General features: G+C 41.9%; 2 non-coding genes across 2 annotated transcripts; one reads left to right on the forward strand and one right to left on the reverse strand.

The window, feature by feature from the left end:
* Positions 1 to 12,992: 12,992 nt before the first annotated feature.
* On the reverse strand, positions 12,993 to 13,099 carry LOC139035745 (U6 spliceosomal RNA). The gene has a single exon (XR_011488464.1). It is a non-coding gene; the product is annotated as a U6 spliceosomal RNA (small nuclear RNA).
* Positions 13,100 to 17,700: 4,601 nt separating this feature from the next.
* LOC139035826 (U6 spliceosomal RNA) lies at positions 17,701 to 17,807 on the forward strand. Its single transcript, XR_011488530.1, has one exon. It is a non-coding gene; the product is annotated as a U6 spliceosomal RNA (small nuclear RNA).

Here is a 17,807-nt window from a genome sequence, read left to right on the forward strand (position 1 = left end):
TGCTAATTTAAGTTATACATAAGACAGCCACTCGACTAACTCATAGGTAGCTTCTGCTTTATCTCTCAAGGAAAATGAGCATCAGAAGGAAAATACAAGAAAACACATAAGGGGAAGAAGATAAAGATAAGTGTTATAAAGAAACTATCATTTACTATGGAATTCTATCATTTCTGGGTTTTGGAATAGTTTCTTGATTTTGAAAAAATTCTGAATCAGGGATACTTAGAGACTTGTGAGAAAAATAAGAGGTAAGAGTAAATGGACAAATCATCTTCCCATTTTCAAAGAGAAGATAAAGGAGAATATCTGAAATCACTAACAGATTTTATTGGCATTTGTCCCAACTGAAAATTTAGAGGTAATTATTAATGGATAACTTAGGATCATCTAGAGCTGTGAGTCTCAAGCTTTGGTGTGATTCACTGATCACTGTGGTGATAGTCAAAGCAAATTCCTGAACACGACACCAGAGATTTTGAATTAACTTTGGCTCAAGGTATCTGCATTTGTAACTGCCAAGATGAATAGGGCCTGTAGCCCATACTTGGAAGTTTACTGATCTCAGGAAGATGAAGTGGTAATCATTAGGAACCAACAGAGTTTCACTTCAAAATAATTTATAGTCTTATAAGACAAGATTGCCCCGCCAAAGAGGATTCACGATACAGCAGGAAATCAGTCTTGCAAAAATGTAAACATGGTACTTCTTATTGAGATATATACATGGGAAGAAAGTCTATTTATTTTAATGTTTCTTACTTTTATCATATAATTATTAAAGCCGATTTTATTATATAATTATTGAAACTATTTTTATCTTGTCTTATTTTTACCATATAATTATATTTATATAATTTATTGATTTTACTTTCTATTCAGCTCGTGGAAATATTTGATGTGTAGCGTCAGCGAGGGAAAAATATCCACTTTTATCCCTCTTCAGTTCTTCTGGCTGGATTAATAATAAAAGTGATGCAAGACAACATAAGAGGAGAAAGAAAAATAAATTTTAATTAAGGCACATGGAGGTTTCATAGAAATGGGACCTAAGAAGTGGCCAAAGCAGGCAGCCTTTATATTTTTTAGATAAATTAATAAATTTGTAAGGAACTGACAGGACAAAAAATCTTAGGTTTTGGGGCGCTCAAGTAGTAAGGAATCTAAACTGATTATAGACTTGGGTAATAAAGAAGAAATGAGGTTCATTTATACAGCCTGAGTTCCCTGGCTCTGGGGATAAGGGTGTCCTACCTCCGGAGGAAGGGAGTGCACCTTTCACATGAGAGATTATTTCCTGCTTTCAGAGAAAGAGAAAGGAGGGTGAGAGTGTCTCTCTCATCTTGGCCATTTCTTAAGTAACTTGAATTCAAAGTAGTCAGTGTTTCATTCAGGCACAATTTGGGGTGGCCTACACTGGCCCCGAGGACACTTCTTGCCCCACAACAGTGAGAAATAAATTTGTGAGGGGGTCCTGGGCACCCTTGAAGATATCAGTGATCATGTTTCTCAGTAGGCCAGAACTTACAGTGGGAGCAGGTGCCACTGATTCAGAAAACCTGAATGCAAGGGGAGTAACTGGAGCCTGAGTGGCAGAGAATAGAAGCAATCATGTGCAGAGGCCAGGGGGGTGTGATGATCACAGTGAACAGCAGAGTCAAAGCAGCAATCAGAATAGTCTGACTAGGGAGAGTGATGGTGCTGACTATTTGAGCACGGTGTTCCTAGAAGTGAAATGTATGGTATGCTAAGTCACTTCAGTCGTGTCCGACTCTATGCGACCCCATGGACAGCAGCCCACCAGGCTCCTCTGTCCACAGGATTCTCTAGGCAAAAACACTGGAGTGGGTTGCCATCTTACTTGGTCTGTGTAAGCAAGAGAGATGTAACTTAAGTGAAATGATAAAAAATGATGAAAACTGAGTTGTAGTCTTCCAGTCAGTTTTCAGACTTGAGCCAGTTCACAGATCCAGAACCTCTTGTTTGAGAGGAAATCTGGGTGCCCTTGAGGAAGGACACTGCCAAAAATGCTTACCGCTAGTCTCTCTCCCAGACTTCCCCAAAGAGATCTACATCTTTTTACCACGGCAACTGCGCATTGGGGAAAAGGAAATGGTCAGGCTTTGGGGGGGATTCCTGGGTACTGGCTCTGAACTCACACTAATTCCAGGAGACTGAAAACATGGCTGTGGTCCACTCAGAGTAGGGGTTTATGGAGATCAGGTGGTCAGTGAAGTTTCAGCTCAGGTCTGTCTCACAGTGGGCCCAGAGTGTCCTCAAACGCCCCGTGTGGGTATTTCTCCAGTGCTGGAAAGTATGATTGGAATACACATTCTCAACAACTAGCAGAATCCCCACACAGGTTTCCTGACTTGTGAGGGCAATTATGGGGAGAAGGCCAAGTGGAAGCAACTAAAACTGTCTCTATGTAGGAAAATAGTAAAACAAAAGCAATACTGCTTTCCTGGAGGGATTGCAGCGATTACTACCACTATCAAGGACCTAAAGATGCAGCGGTGGTCATCCCTACGACATCCCATTCAATGCACCTAATCGGCCTGTGCAGAAGATGGATGGACCCTGGAGAATAACAGTGCATGTTGTAAAATTAACCTGGTGGGGACTCCTGTTGGAGTTGCCATACCAGATGAGGTTTCATTGTTTGAGCAAATTAACACATACCCAGCACCTTGTATGCAGCTATTGATCTACTTATGTCTTTGTCTCTGTTAGACCACAAGAAGCAGTTTACTTTCAGCTGGCAAGGCCAGAAATACACCTTTACTGTGCTACTTCAGGAGTATCAGCTCTCCAGTCCTACATCATAATTTAATTTGCCGGGACCTTGATCACTTTTCCCTTCCACCAGATATCACATGGATCCGTTCCATTGATGACACCACAGTGATTAGACTTAGGGAAAAAGACACAGCAGCTACCCTATACTTATAGGTAAGACATTTATGTGTCAGAGGGAGAAAATAATCTGACAAAAATTCAGAGTACTGCCTCAGAGAAATTTCTAGGGATCCAGTGGTGTGGTGTATGTCAAGCTATCCCTTATTAATGTGAAGTTTAAGTTGTTGCATCTGGCTCCCTTCCAACTAAAAAACAGGGACAACGCTGAGTGGGCCTCTTTGGATTTTGGAGACAACATAGTCCTCCTTTGTGTCACTCTGGCCCATTTACTGAGGGACCCAAAGAGCTATTAATTTTGAGTGGGGTCCACATCAGGAGAAGGCTGTGCATCAGGTCCAGGCTGCCATGCCAGTTGCTCTGCCACATGTGATCCAGCAGGTCCAACAGGGCTTGCAGTGGCTACGGCAGACAGGCATGCAGTTTGCAGGGCCCTGTAGATGAAGCACCCTGTAGGTCCTTAGAATTTTGAAACAAAGCCCTGACATGCTCTGTGGATAACTGCTCTCCATTTAAGAAACAGCATTTGGCCTGCTACTGGGCTTTGGAGAAACTGAATGCTTAACCACAGGCCTCCAAAGTTATCGTGCAACCTGAGCTGCCCATCATGAACTGCGTGTTACCTAACCCACCATGCCATAAAGTTGGGGGTGCACAGTAGCCCTCCAACATCAAATGGAATTGGTAGGTATGAGACCGACCCAAGCAGTTTCTGAAGGCACAAATTAGCTACATGAAGATGTGGTCCAAATGCCCATGTTCCCCACTCCTGCTATACCACCTTCTCTCTCCCAGCCTGCACCTATGGCCTCATGCAGAGTTCCCTGTAATCAGCTGACAGAGGAAGAGAAGACTTGGGCCTGGTGTATGGGTAGTTCTGTATGATATGCCCACCCTAAAACAGACAGCTGCAGCACTATTGAAACCTTTTGGGACATTCCCTGAAGGGATGTGATGAAGGAAATCCTCCCAGAGGGCAGAACTCTGAGCAGAGTACCTGGTTGTTCATTTTGCTTGGAAGGAGAAATTTCCAGCTGTGCAATTATACACCAATTCATGGACTGAGGCCAATGGTTCGGCTAGATGGTCAGGGACTTGGAAGGAGTGTAATTGGAAAATTGGTGATGATGAAGTCTGAGAGAAGTATGTGGACAGACCTATCAAAATAGGTGAAGAATATGGAGGTATTTGGATCCCATACACTCACCAAAGATTGATCTAAGTAGAAAAGTATTTTAATAATCAAGTGGAAAGATGACCAACTTATTCTGTAGATACTAGCCAGACTCCTTCCCCAGCTACCTCTGTCATTAACCAAAGGGCTCATGAACAGAGTAGCATGGTGGCAGGGGCAGGGGTGGAGCTTATGCGGAGGCTCAGCAACATGGACTTCCACTCACCAAGGCAGATGTCTGCAGCCAGTGCCAAGCGCCTAATTGGCCAGTAGCAAAGACCAACGCTGAGTCCTGGACATGGCACCCTTCCCCAAGGTGATCAGCCACTACCTAGAGGCAGACTGATTACACAGACCTACTCCCATCATGGAAGGGGCGAGGTTTGTTGTTACTGGAGCAGACATATATTTGGCCACAGATTTGCCTACCCTCTGTACAATGCTTCTGCCAAAACTACCATCCAGGGCTTACAGAATGCCTTTTCCACCATCATGGTTTTTCACAAGCATTGCTTCTGATAAAAAACTCACTTCACAGCAAATGAAGTAGAGTAATGGGTTTGTTCTCTTGGATTTTACTGGTTTTACCATTTTTCCCCACCATCCTGAAGCAACTGACTTGATAGAATGATGGCATAACCTTTCAAGGATTCATTTACAACACAGCTAGGTGCCAATACTTCACAGGGCTGAGGCAAGGTTCTTCAGGAGGTTCTATATGCTCTGACTCAGTGTCCAATATAGGGTGCTATTTCTCCCATAGCCAATATTCATGAGTCCAGGAAAGAAGGGCTGGAAATGAGAGTGGCATTATTCACTACTACCCCTAGTAACTCACTAGCAAAAATTTTTCACCTTGCCCCTTGTAGAGCTCTCAGGCCTAAAGGGAGAAATGTTTCTTCTAGAAGACACAATAATGATTCCATTGAACTAAAAGTTTAGACTGCTGCCTAGTAATTTTGGGCTCTTTGTTCCTCTGAATCAAAAGCAAAGAAGGGAGTTGCTATGCTGGCTGCAGTGATTTGTTACTACTAAGCAGAAATTTGACTGCTGCTCCACAATGAGGTAAGGAAAAGTGTGCTAAAAATATAATACATCGTTTAGAGCATCTCTTCCTGCTGAACTGAAGAGTGAGGAATGGAACAGAGGAAATGAAAATGCCACAGAGCTCCAGTACTGAAATTTTGCAGGTTTTTTTTTTTTCCCCAGTAAACATTTTCCTGGTCGCTGTAAATTTTTAAACTTAAGATTCTAAAGTTCTAAAAAACATGATTCTGACAGTTTTTGCCAACTTATTCTTTGCTTCTGAGAGGAACAGACAGAGCCTAGGAGTTCCCTACTGCGCCATGTTCCAGTAGGCCAAGTTTTTACAAGGTTTTTAAATTTATCCACTTATTCATTAATAGCCATAAATTGAGCCCCAGGCATTGTTTTATATCAGGTATTTTAGTCTCTTGTAAAGTCAGCATTAGGCATCAGTGTTATTTGGCTTTCTCAGTAGAAGTTTGGGATCTAAAATGAAAGATGAGACATTCTACACTTAGATGATAAACCAGAAACAGAATATTATGCTCTCTACTGGGGCTATTACTTTCCAAGAAAGATATACAAACTGGACAAACAGAAAGGTAAAATGAGATTGAAACAATGCAGGACAAGAAATGGTTGAGGTGTTGATGGATAAAAATGTTTTATTTGTTATCTGTAACCCCTGGGGTTATAGCTTCAGAGAACTAAATTGTCTTAATACAATCAAGAGCCTCCTAGAAGTCAACACTGTTTAAAGAAGGAAAAACTATTTACAGATGCATATACAGGTGGTAAAACCATAAAGTATAACAAGATAATATCTCAAAGTTAGAATAGTGGTTATGTCCAAGAGGGAAGGCTATTTGGGTATGGGCTTCTAGGATGCTAGCAAGTTCTATTTCTGAATACCAGTTATATAGTTGGTCATTTTATAAACACTTTAAATTTTACATTTGTATCTTTCATATATATGACATACCTCACAGAAGTTAAAAAGAAAACACAGGTAATGGATACATATGGGGGATTAAAATAGTTACAAATTCTTTTTTTTTTTTTTTGGTTGCTCAGAGTGACACCTTAGTTCCCCAATCAGGAATTAAATATGTGTCCCCAGCAATAGAAGCATAGAATCTTAACCAGTGAACTGTCGGGGGAGTCCTGGCCACAAATTCTTTAACATCCATAGAGGAGGTTCTATTCTCTCCACACCTTTGAATCTAGGCTGGTCCGTGGCTCCTTTAACTAATAAAGCACAGCAGACAAAGCAAAGCGATGCTATGTTCTTTCTGCCTCTAGCCTTTAAGAGGACTGGTAACTTTCAACTTGTTCTCTTGAAGAGTGAGTCACTAAGTGAGAAGTCTCACGATCTGTCACCGAGAGTCCTGAATACTACATGGAGATGGAGCGTCATGACTGAATGCAATTTCACAGTCGAGCCTGCCAAGGTACCAGACATGTCAATTAAGGCATCTTGGACTGTCCAGATCAGACCAGCCATCAGCTGAATACCAGTAAGTGACCACAGAGAGCATCACTGGAGCAGAATTGTTCAGCAGAGCTTTGCCCAAATTCCTGACCCTCAAAATAATGAGATAAAATAGTTATTTCTAATGACAAAATTTTGGAGTAGTTTATTCTACATTGTCTTAGTCCCTTCAGGCTACTGTAACAAAAATATCATAGTTTGGGTGGCTTAAATAAGAAATACTTTTTTCTCACAGTTCTGAAGACTGGGAAGTAGAAGATCAGGATGCCCCAGATTTGACATCTGGTGAAGAACTGCTTCCTGGTTCATAGATAGGCATCTTCTTGTGACCTCATGTGGTGGAAACAGCAAAGGAGCTCTCTAGGGTTTCTTTCACAAGGGCACTTAATCCCACTCATGAGGACTTCACCTCCATGACCTAATCACCCCCCCAAAGACACCACGTCCAAATACTATGACCCTGTGGATTGGTTTCAACATATGGAATTTTGAGGGGGCACAAACATTCGATCTATAGTATACCCTAAAGATAACACACACAAGGCAAATAAGAAAAAAATGTTTTAAGAAAGTAAGTGTTCTAACATTAATAGTAAAGCAAAGCAGACTTAAGAACAAAAATGCATTGCTTTGGGGAGACAAAGCATTATTTTTTAATCAGGTACGTGTGTACTCTGAAGATAAAAGAGTCCTAATACATTAACGTCGTTATGTATGTGTTCTTGGAATGGTGAGACCCTTCAAAAACAAACACCAAAAACAGAAACCATAAAAGATAAAGCTTAGTAGGTTTGAAAATATAAAGCTTTAAATTTGCGGAATGTCTAAAATATTCCACTGTTAACAAAAGTAAAGGCTTAGAAAAAAGTATGGTCAACTGCGTGATATTCTGAACTTCTTTCATGGATATTGTAGGAAATTGTAGAGTATTACTAAGTATTGGGTAGATGGTCAAATTACATATTTAGTAATGGTGTTGAGTAAATGCCAAACAAAGTGCATTTGTGACAATGACCTTCTGAAAACCATATTTTAACACAGGCCAGGAGAGAGTTTTTTGGTATTGGGTATTTCAGGCATTCAGGCAAGCTAATGAATTAGATATTTATGGCAGAGATCATGAGAACCCAAATCACTTTAAAAATGGCCTATTTTTAAATGACTGTTGCCCCTCGCCCCCTCCCCGCCCCCCTTGTAAAAGCCCATGGACAGAGGGCCCTGGTGGACTCTATTCCATGGGGTTGTAAAGAGTTGTACACAACTAAGTGACTGAGCACATTGCCCCTCCACGTTTCATTAGACCTGAAGCTCTACAAACGCAATGGCTTGTCTGTCTTATTCTGATTATCTAGTATCAGTACCTAGTACCCAATTACCTAGGGTCTGGTAAATATTTGGCATGTACACTTTAAAAAAATGGATAGGTGGATAAGTGAATGGATAGATGAATAAATGGATGAACTGTTAAAATATTATGCTTAAAAGAAAGATATACACACACACCCCTCATAAAAAGATTAACCCTGAAAACTTACTGAACATGAAAAGTTAAAAAAAAAAAAAGTACAAGCATTTTAAAGAGGACAGATACTGGAATGTTTCCTTTCTGACCTCACAAGTTTTTTCAGGTACAGACTGACCTTCTCTTTGCTTTCTATTGCTGCTGTAAGAAATTACCACAAATTGAGTGGTTTAACCACCACAGCTTTTTTATCTGACAGTTCTGAAAGTCAGAAGTCCCAAACAGGTCAGCAAGGCGGCAGTTTCCAGAGGCTGTTCACATTCCTTGGTTGGTGACCCTGCCTGACTCCGATCTCTGCTTCCAGTTCACATCTCTCTGACTCTGAGCTTTCTTCCTCCCTTATATAATTGCAATAATCCTTATAATTACATTGGGCCCAGTAGTATAATCCAGAATAATCTCTCCATCTCAAAATTTTTAATTTAGTCACATGTATGAAATATCTCTTACCTCATAAAATAACATAGAGGAAGTTCACTCTATGAACTCATAAAATAACGTCAGGAAGTTCACTTTTTTGTGGGGCATTATCCTGCCTACCACACCTCAGTTCCATAAAACTGAGAAGTTCTGCACCTAAAATGCCTCAGTTTAAAGGGGGAAGCTCTAAGACAGTTCTTTCATAAAGATAAAATTAGTATTACAGACCACCAAAAATTTCTGACAATTTTAAAGAGTCTTTTCTTTCATACCTTATTCACTTATTTCTTTTAAAAATGAGACAAAGATACAACACTTGCTCTACACAGCTCAGTGGAGGGCTCTGAGGCATTGCTCTAACCAATTGAGTTCGAGACCCATCCCCATATAGTGGTCGAAATTCCCTGCACTCCAATTCCATTTCTAAGATTTGTTGTTCAGTTGCTAAGCCGTGTCCTACTCTTTGTGACCCCATGGACAGCAGCACACAGGCTTCCCTGTCCTTCACCATCTCCAGGAGTTTCCTCAAACTCATGTCCATTGAGTAGGTGATGCCATCCAACCAACTCATCCTCTGTCACTCCCTTCTCCTCCTGCCCTCAATCTTTCCCAGCATCAGGGTCTTTTTCAATGAGAAGGCTCTTCACATCAAGTGGCCAAAGTACTGGAGCTTTGGCTTTAGCATCAGTCCTTCCAGTGAATATTTGGGGTTGATTTCCTTCAGGATTGACTGGTTTGATCTCCTTGCTGTCCAAAGGACTCTCAAGAGTCTTCTCCAACAGCACATTTTGAAAGCTTCAGTTCTTCGGTGCTCAGCCTTCTTTATGGTTCAACCCTCACGTCCATACATGACTACTTGGAAAAACCATAGCTTTGACTATATAGAGTCTCTGCTTTTTAATACACTGTCTAGGTTCGTCATAGTTTTTCTTCCAAGGAGGAAGAGTTTTTAAATTTCATGGCTGCAGTCACCATCTGCAGTGATTTTGGAGCCCAAGAAAATAAAATCTGTCACTGTTTCCATCCCCCTCCCCCATTTATTTGCCACGAAGCGATGGGACCGGATGCCATGATCTTCGTTTTTTAAATGTTGAATTTTAAGCCATCTAAGGTTGCTGCTGCTGCTGCTAAGTCACTTCAGTCGTGTCTGACTCTGTGCGACACCATAGACGGCAGCCCACCAGGCTCCCCCGTCCCTGGGATTCTCCAGGCAAGACTACTGGAGTGGGTTGCCGTTTCCTTCTCCAATTCATGAAAGTGAAAAGTGAAAGTGAAGTCGCTCAGTCGTGTCTGACTCTTAGCGACCCCATGGACTGCAGCCTACCAGGCTCCTCCGTCCATGGGATTTTCCAGGCAAGAGTACTGCAATGGGCTGCCATTGCCTTCTCCACATCTAAGATTAGCTGTGGGCAATCCGAAAGGGTGTGACAGGCTGACAGCATTTTGCCACATTGTTCCGGTTACCTTGGTTATCACAGGCACGTCTGGGTTCCTCTTATAGGTTGCTTGTTCCCCTAAAAGGAGGGAGTATTTGGAAAGTCAGCCCTATCTGTAAACCCGCACTAAGTAAGGATTCGCAGAAGGGCTAATACTCCGCCAGCAACCTTTAAAAGCAAAAACCTTGATAGTCTAATGGTGAATGAGGTGATATCCAGTGGCAGGCCGGTGGGGAGGGAAGATCGGTTAAGTAAGGGAAACGGCGATAAAAATTAGCAAATCTAACCGCCACGGGAAGAATTTAGGAAATCTGGCCTCGAAGGTGTATTTTTTCCACTGAAAACGGAGCAACTGTTTTCTCCAATAGGTTGTGAGGAAACGAGCAACCCCTGTTGGTTTCGAGGGTGATAACAGCTTTTCGCAAAGACGTTCTGCTGATTCTCCAGTAGGGGTCAGTGATGAGGTAGGTACAATTCCTGGAATATCCTAGTTATCCAGTGAGTTTTAACTGTAAATGAGACATAAGCTAGGAGACAAGTGTTAAAGAGTGAGAAGAGAAAGCCAGTAATCAAGGTCAGTTATATCTCGTCTGTTTTTAATGCACACGTCAGTGAACTACTGAACACGTAAAAGTATTTCTCTAGAAAAAGGTAAACATTTGTTGTTTGTTTACACAAAATTTTAATTTGAATCCCTTAGTTGTACAGGAAATTTAGGTACTCTTAAATCAGGGCGAAGTAAATAAGCAAAAGAGACGGGGTCTCGCTATGTTGCCCAGGCTGGAGTACAGTGGCTATTCACAGGCGCGATCCCACTACTGATCAGCACGGGAGTTTTGACCTGCTCCGTTTCCGACCTGGGCCGGTTCACCCCTCCTTAGGCAACCTGGTGGTCCCCCGCTCCCGGGAGGTCACCATATTGATGCCGAACTTAGTGCGGACACCCGATCGGCATAGCGCACTGCAGCCCAGAACTCCTGAGCTCAAGCGATCCTCCAGCCTCAGCCTCCCGAGTAGCTGGGACTACAGGCGCGCGCCACCGCGCCCGGCGATGGGAAACTGCCGCAGAGAGATACTAGAGGTTGCGGTGTGGTGACGTCATCTGAGGCGGGGCGAAGCCGAGGCGGTGCCGGGCATAAGACACGCCCAGTGTAGGGTGGGCCGGGAGGCTGAGGCCATGTGACGTCATGGGGCGGGGATATCGTCTTGTTCGGTCCGTTTGAGAGCTTGGAACTCACACGTTTTCCTGTTCCAGCCTCAGCTCCAGGTGTTTTGCTTGCACTACTGTATTTTCATTTAAGAGAAGTTGGTCGGTAGGCTCTTAATCCTCATAGGTGTTGTGTTCGGACACGCAGCTAGCACAAAAGGAAATGCAGTGCTCGGTCCCTCAGCGTTGCGTTTCTTCAGCAGATCTTGAACACGTGCTGCACGCTGTGAAGAAGCTATTCACGAGGGAACCGGACCTTCTGTCCTTAAATCTCCCATTGTCCACAGCAAGCTTTTAGGAGGTGCCTTCGCTGTACCAAGGAATGTGACCCATAGTAGCGGGGGTTGGGGTCCGCAGAAGTGCTGGAGGCCAGCTCAATGTTCACTTTTGAAGGGAGCGTGGGGGAGCCGTCTGTTCATTGCCCGTTATTGTTGGGGAAAGAAAAATCTAGTATTGGAGTAGACTGTGCAAGAATTAGCATTTGGCAACCTGAAGTCTTTTGGGAACAAGACTAGGTTAGGAAGGCATAAAGAGGAAGGAGGAAAAAAGAATTTCCAGCCATGATAGATCTGCAATCAGCAGACCTTTTCTGTTTTATACAGGCAATCTTTTCCATCTTCTTTTTCTCTTAGAAACTATTCCAAATTCCCCCTCCATTTCCTCCCTTGCAGCAGATTATTTTGCTCCCTCTTCATAGATAATTTAAAGGCCATCAGAAACACCTCAACTCCTTGTTACTCTGCCCTCCTCTAAAATTTATCTTTACATTTTCTTTTATATATATACTTAAATTTATTTTGCATTTTAAAATTTATTTTTAATTGGAGGATAATTGCTTTACATTATTGTGTTAGTCTCTGACATATATCAACATGAATCAGCCATAGATATACATGGCATGGCAACCCACTCCAATATTCTTGCCTGGAGAGTCCCCACAGACAGAGGAGCCTGGTGGGCTGCAGTCCATGGGGTTGCAAAGAGTTGGATACGACTGAGTGACTAAGCACAGCATAGCACATACATACATCCATCCCCTCCCTCTTGAATCTCCCTCCCACCTCCCTTGCCATCCCAGCCATCTAGGTTGTCACAGAGCACCTGATTTGAGCTCCCTGCTTCATATAGCAAATTTCCACTGGCTATCTGTTTTACAGATGGTAATGTATATGTTTCCATGCTACTCTCTCCTTTCATCCCACCCTCTTCTTCCCCTACTGTGTCCACAAATCTGTTCTCTACATCTTCATCTCAATTGCTACCCTGCAGATGGGTTCATCAGTACCATCTTTCTAGATTCCATATATATGCATTAATATATGATATTTGTTTTTCTCTTTCTGACTTACTTCACTCTGTATAACAGGCTTTAGGTTCATCCACCTCATTTAGACTGACTCAGATGTGTTCTTTTTATGGATGAGTAATATTCCATTTTATATATGTACCACAGCTTCTTTATCCTTTCATCTGTCCATGGGCATCTAGGTTGCTTTCATGTCCTAGCTATTGTAAACAGTGCTGCAAAGGACACTGGGGTACATGAGTCTCTTTCAATTATTGTTTTCTCAGGTTATATTCCCAGTAGTGGGATTGCTGGGTCATATGGTAGTTTTATTCCTAGTTTTTAAAGGAATATCCATACTGCTCTCCATAGTGATTCTATCAATTTACATTCCCACTAACAGTGCAAGAGGGTTCTCTTTTCTCCACATCCTTTCCAGCATTTATTGTTGGTAGATTTTTGATGATAGCCATTCTGATTGGTGTGAGGTGATACCTCATTGTAGTTTCAATTTAAAAATATGGAATACTTCACGAATTTTCGTGTCATCCTTGTGGAAGGGCCATGCCAATTGTCTCTGTATTGTTCCAATTTTAGTATATGTGTTGCTGAAGTGAGCACTATCTTTACATTTTCAAAGGAGGGCAACTCTTTGTTGTCTCTTGCTATCAATTGCTCCTATCAAATTCTTCCACCAGTTATTTCCACACCCATCTCCTCTTCCTGTCTCTCCTCCCCTCTTATATAGAGACTCTAAGCTTTCTTTCAAGTCTTCTTTGAAGAAAACAAAAAACAAAAACAAACAAACAAAAAGTCTTCTTTGACCTTGCCTCTCTTTCCAAATAAAATCTGTTGTTTTCATGGTTGCCCTTCTTGAAAGCATGTTCTACAGTTACTACATTCACTCCTAACATTCTGTCTTCAGACCACAGCCCACTACCCACTGAAATTATTATAAGGTTCCCGTATCTAAGCCTCCTAATTGACAGTTCTAAGGGATTCTTTCAGACTATGCAACATAATTTACGCCCCCCTCAGCCATCTGAACTACTTGTGACCACTATCTGCTCCCTGAAGGTTTCTCCCTGGCTCTTGCTGACAGCCTCTGCTGGGTCCTCTAAAGTTTTGCTGCTCATTCTGCCCACTGTATAAATGTTATTCTTTGTAGTTCCTCCTAAACCTTCTCTGTAGTTTTTTCATGCTCTTCATGACTGATCTCACCAGTTCTCAAGGTTCTCAAATTTATAGCTCCAATGTGATGGTCTTTCCAGAGCTCCAAATCTGTATTTCAAGCTGCCTACTAGGTGTTATACTGAAATTATTCAAAACTTCAAATTCAACATGTGCAAACAAAACTGATCATCTTCTGGTCCCTTTCTCCAAACGGTTTCTAACTTCCTATATTCTCACTTTCTACCAATACATCTATTTGGTCACTTCAGAACTCTCTGAGTCATTCTTGACCACTGTTTGATTCATTTAACGCCAGGTAAAATTTATTTTTTGTCTATCCAATAATGAGCAGTGTGCTAGGTAATGGAGATATAGTGGTGAAGAAAAGGGGCACAGTGGGGAGATAGAACATAGCAAAATAATAATAATAATAATAATAATAATAATAATAATAATCACAAGTTGTGTTAAGTGCCATAAAGGAAACAAAGTGCTGAGATGAAAACAATAATGGCAGGAAAAGGGGAGAGGACCTACTTTAGAGAAAGCAATCATGTAAGGAGATTGGGGGCGGGGCAGGTGCGGGGCAGGGGTGGGGGTGGGGAGGAAATCCCTGGAAAGAGAGAACCATGCATGACTTTCCTGACATAAGAGAAGGCATTTTGGCCTAAGTCATTCTGTGATCCAACCTTGGTCACAATGCTTATGCTTGAACAAGTCTCAAATGAATGATCTTAAGGGAAAAAAGGAATGCAGGAACAAGTGACTGTTATCAGGCAAGAGAAGTAACAAAAGCAAAGATAATAAATCGTTTATAAAGACTCCCAGTTCTGTTTCAGTAGTAAAGATTAGCCTGCAGTGCTTAACTCCCAGATCAACTGGAACCTAAGGGATGATGATATTGACCATGGGTCAGACCCTGATGACTTTAATCAACTAAAGCTTAGACTCTGTTTATCTTTGCAGCGATTCTGTGCTGGCTTCTCCTCTGCCCAAGCCCCTTCACGATTATGCATTTACCCTGAGCTTAAAGTTTTGCAGTTCTGAGCTCACTGCTTGGGAAAGATTCCTGGTGTTCTCCTTTTCTGCTGCAAGAAATAAATCCTTCCTTCTTTCAATCTTTGGCTTGGATCAACACCCACCAAGAGAACAACAGAGTTTTTGGGTAACAGCTAGATAAGCCTCCTTGAGGAGGTGTCATTTAAATTGAGACCTGAAGAATGAGGCATCAGTTAGGGTACTTCAGTTGCAAGCAGTAAGGACTGTCTGTAAACTGAAGTAACAAACTCCACTTAAGAAGGGATTAATTGGAAGGAAAGGGGAGTGTGAAATAAAATTTATATTTTATGAAAAAAATTTAAAAAATAAAATTTATGTTTTGTGGCAAGATGAGAAAAATTTGAACATAAAAAATTCTGCCTTTTGGCCTCCTCTCTCCTGCCACCGTGCATAGTGTATCTGCATTGTGCATTAACCAAACCATCCCCATCAGCAGGAACATCTCCCCAACCTTAAACAGCAAGATTCTCCTAGCATCAACAAGGCAACTCCTTCAAAAATAACATTTCTTCTTGATCTTGTAAGGAAGGGGTCACATGACCTACCACAATAGCGTTTAGATCTGGATTATGTAATCTGTCAATATGCGTCATTTGATGTACAGCCCTCTTTCTCAAAAAAACTTATAACTGTGCCTATACTTCTACAATAGTTCTCAGAGCTTTCTGACACACTCTTCCTGAATTGTAATTCTCAAATTTGGCTGGAATAAAATTTTCCAATTCTTAGATTGACTAACTTTTTTGTCGACAGAAGAAATGTGGCAGAATAATAGCTGTCCCCCCAAGTGTGTTCTTTCCTTACTAAACTAATAAATTTTCAGTTGAGCACATGAAGCCCCAGTTAGAGACCACATTTCCTAGTTTCTCTTAAGGCCAAGTGTGGTCAAGTTGTCAGCAACAGAATATGAGTGAAAGTGATATGTGCCACTTCTGCATCACTTGCTGAAAAATCAACTGTCCTCCAGTTCTGCTCTTTTGCCCTTCCCCCAGCACTAGATGGCGCCAATGCAAACCTCTGGCAGTGCCCCAGCTTTAATCATTCGAATAAAAAAAATGATACCACTCTAATGGCAGAAAACGAAGAGCAACTGAAAAGCTTCTTGATGAGGATGAAATAGGAGAGTGAAAAAGCCGGCTTAAAACCCAACATTCAGAAAACTAAGATCATGGCATCCAGTCCCATCACTTCATGGCAAATAGATGGGGAAAAAGTGGAAACAGTGATAGACTTAATTTTCTTGGGCTCCTAAATCACTGCAGGCAGTGACCGCAGCTGTGAAATTAAAAGATGCTTGCTCCTTGAAAGAAAAGCTATGACAAACCTAGATAGCATATTAAAAAGCAGAGACATCTTTGCCAACAAAGGTCCATATAGTCAAAGCTATGGTTTCTTCCAGTAGTCATGTATGGATATGAGAGTTGGACCATAAAGAAAGCTGAGTGCCAAAGAATTAATTGATGCTTTTGAATTGTAGTGCCGGAGAAGTTTCTTGAGAGTCCATTGGACAGCAAGGAGATCAAACCAGTCAATCCTGAAGGAAATCAACCCTGAATATTCATTGGAAGTACTGATGCTGAAGCTGAAGCTCCAATACTTTGGCCACCTGATATGTAGAGCTGGCTCATTGGAAAAGACCATAATGCTGGGGAAGATTGAGGGCAGGAGGAGGAGGGGGTGACAGAAAATGAGATGGTTGGATGGCTTCATCAACACAATGGACATGAGTATGAGGAAACTCTTGGAGATGGTGAAGGACAGAGAAGCCTGGTGTGCTGCAGTTCCCAGGGTTGCAAAGAGTCGGACCTCACCTCTAGTGAGGTCAGGTGCAGCATTAGGAGGAAAGAAACCAGAGCCCATGGATAACTTACTGGAGTTGAACAACCCTGTTTGCCTGGGCCACTTCTACCTCCAGAGTGTCACATGAGAAATAAGTTCCTCTAACTAAGCAGGACACTATGTGGCTTTCCCAAGACATACCCTCCCAAGCCACTCATATCCTCCGCCTGTCTTTATTTTGTAGAAAAACTTTAGCGTCCTCAGCCTTCCCTGAGTTCCAAAGAATAAATTTAATCAGAGAAGTTAGAAAATGTAAAAACAAAGGAAAACAGTCAAGCAAGAAAAATAATAAAGTTTAGCCATTAAGTAAAGTCAAGGATTTTTAGGGCCTCATCAAGGGCTATAGATAATATTCTGAGCCATGTCCTTTGAGCTGCTTTGCAGATACCAAAATGCCCACTAGGTGGAAGAAGTTACCTGTATGCTGCCCACAAGAATGTAGGCTGCAGACCAGCTGGAATCAGAGCAAGAATGTAGGCTGCAGACCAGCTGGAATCAGAAGGGTGATGATGTTGACTCCTGATTACCTCACCACCAATCAGTCAGAAGAGTGTCCATGAGCTGATCACACACTCTGTAACCCTCTTACTCATCCTATCTTTAAAAACCTTTCCCTGAAGGCCACTGAGGAGTCTGGGCCTTTTGAGGATTAGCGGCCTAGACTCCTTGCTTGGTGTCTGAAATAAAAGCTGCATTTTCTTTCACCACAACCTAGTGTCATTAGATTGACTTTACTTCACACAATTAAGTGGACCCAAGTTTGATTTGGTAACATGGCTATTTCATTTAAATCAGTACATTTTGGGGTGGTCTATTATTGCAGCATACTCTGTCCTCTAATTTAGGGAAACTCACAGAGGAAACTGGCTAACCAAAACTCAGAAAGGGCAGGAACTGAAAGAGCTCCAGGCATCTCCAGGGCACCCCCAAAGGATGAATCAGCCTTGACCTACTGTAACGAGTCTGATTTTCTATTTTGTGTTCTGTATCCTTCTACAATCACCCTTTTATACTCATATCCATTTTTTAAAATCTTAATTATAAGTAAAACTTTTATGTTCTGCTTTTCAAATTTGTCACTATACTTTTAGTGGCAGTATGTCTCTCAACTTGATGTATAATTGATGATGATTTAAATTGAACCACTATCAGTGCTCTCTTCAGCAGCACATATACTAAAATTGGAACGATACAGAGAAGATTAGCATGGCCCCTGCGCAAGGATGACACGCAAATTCGTGAAGCGTTCCATATTTTT

Source organism: Odocoileus virginianus, chromosome 6, assembly GCF_023699985.2.
Source record: "Odocoileus virginianus isolate 20LAN1187 ecotype Illinois chromosome 6, Ovbor_1.2, whole genome shotgun sequence".
Lineage (NCBI taxonomy): Eukaryota > Metazoa > Chordata > Mammalia > Artiodactyla > Cervidae > Odocoileus > Odocoileus virginianus.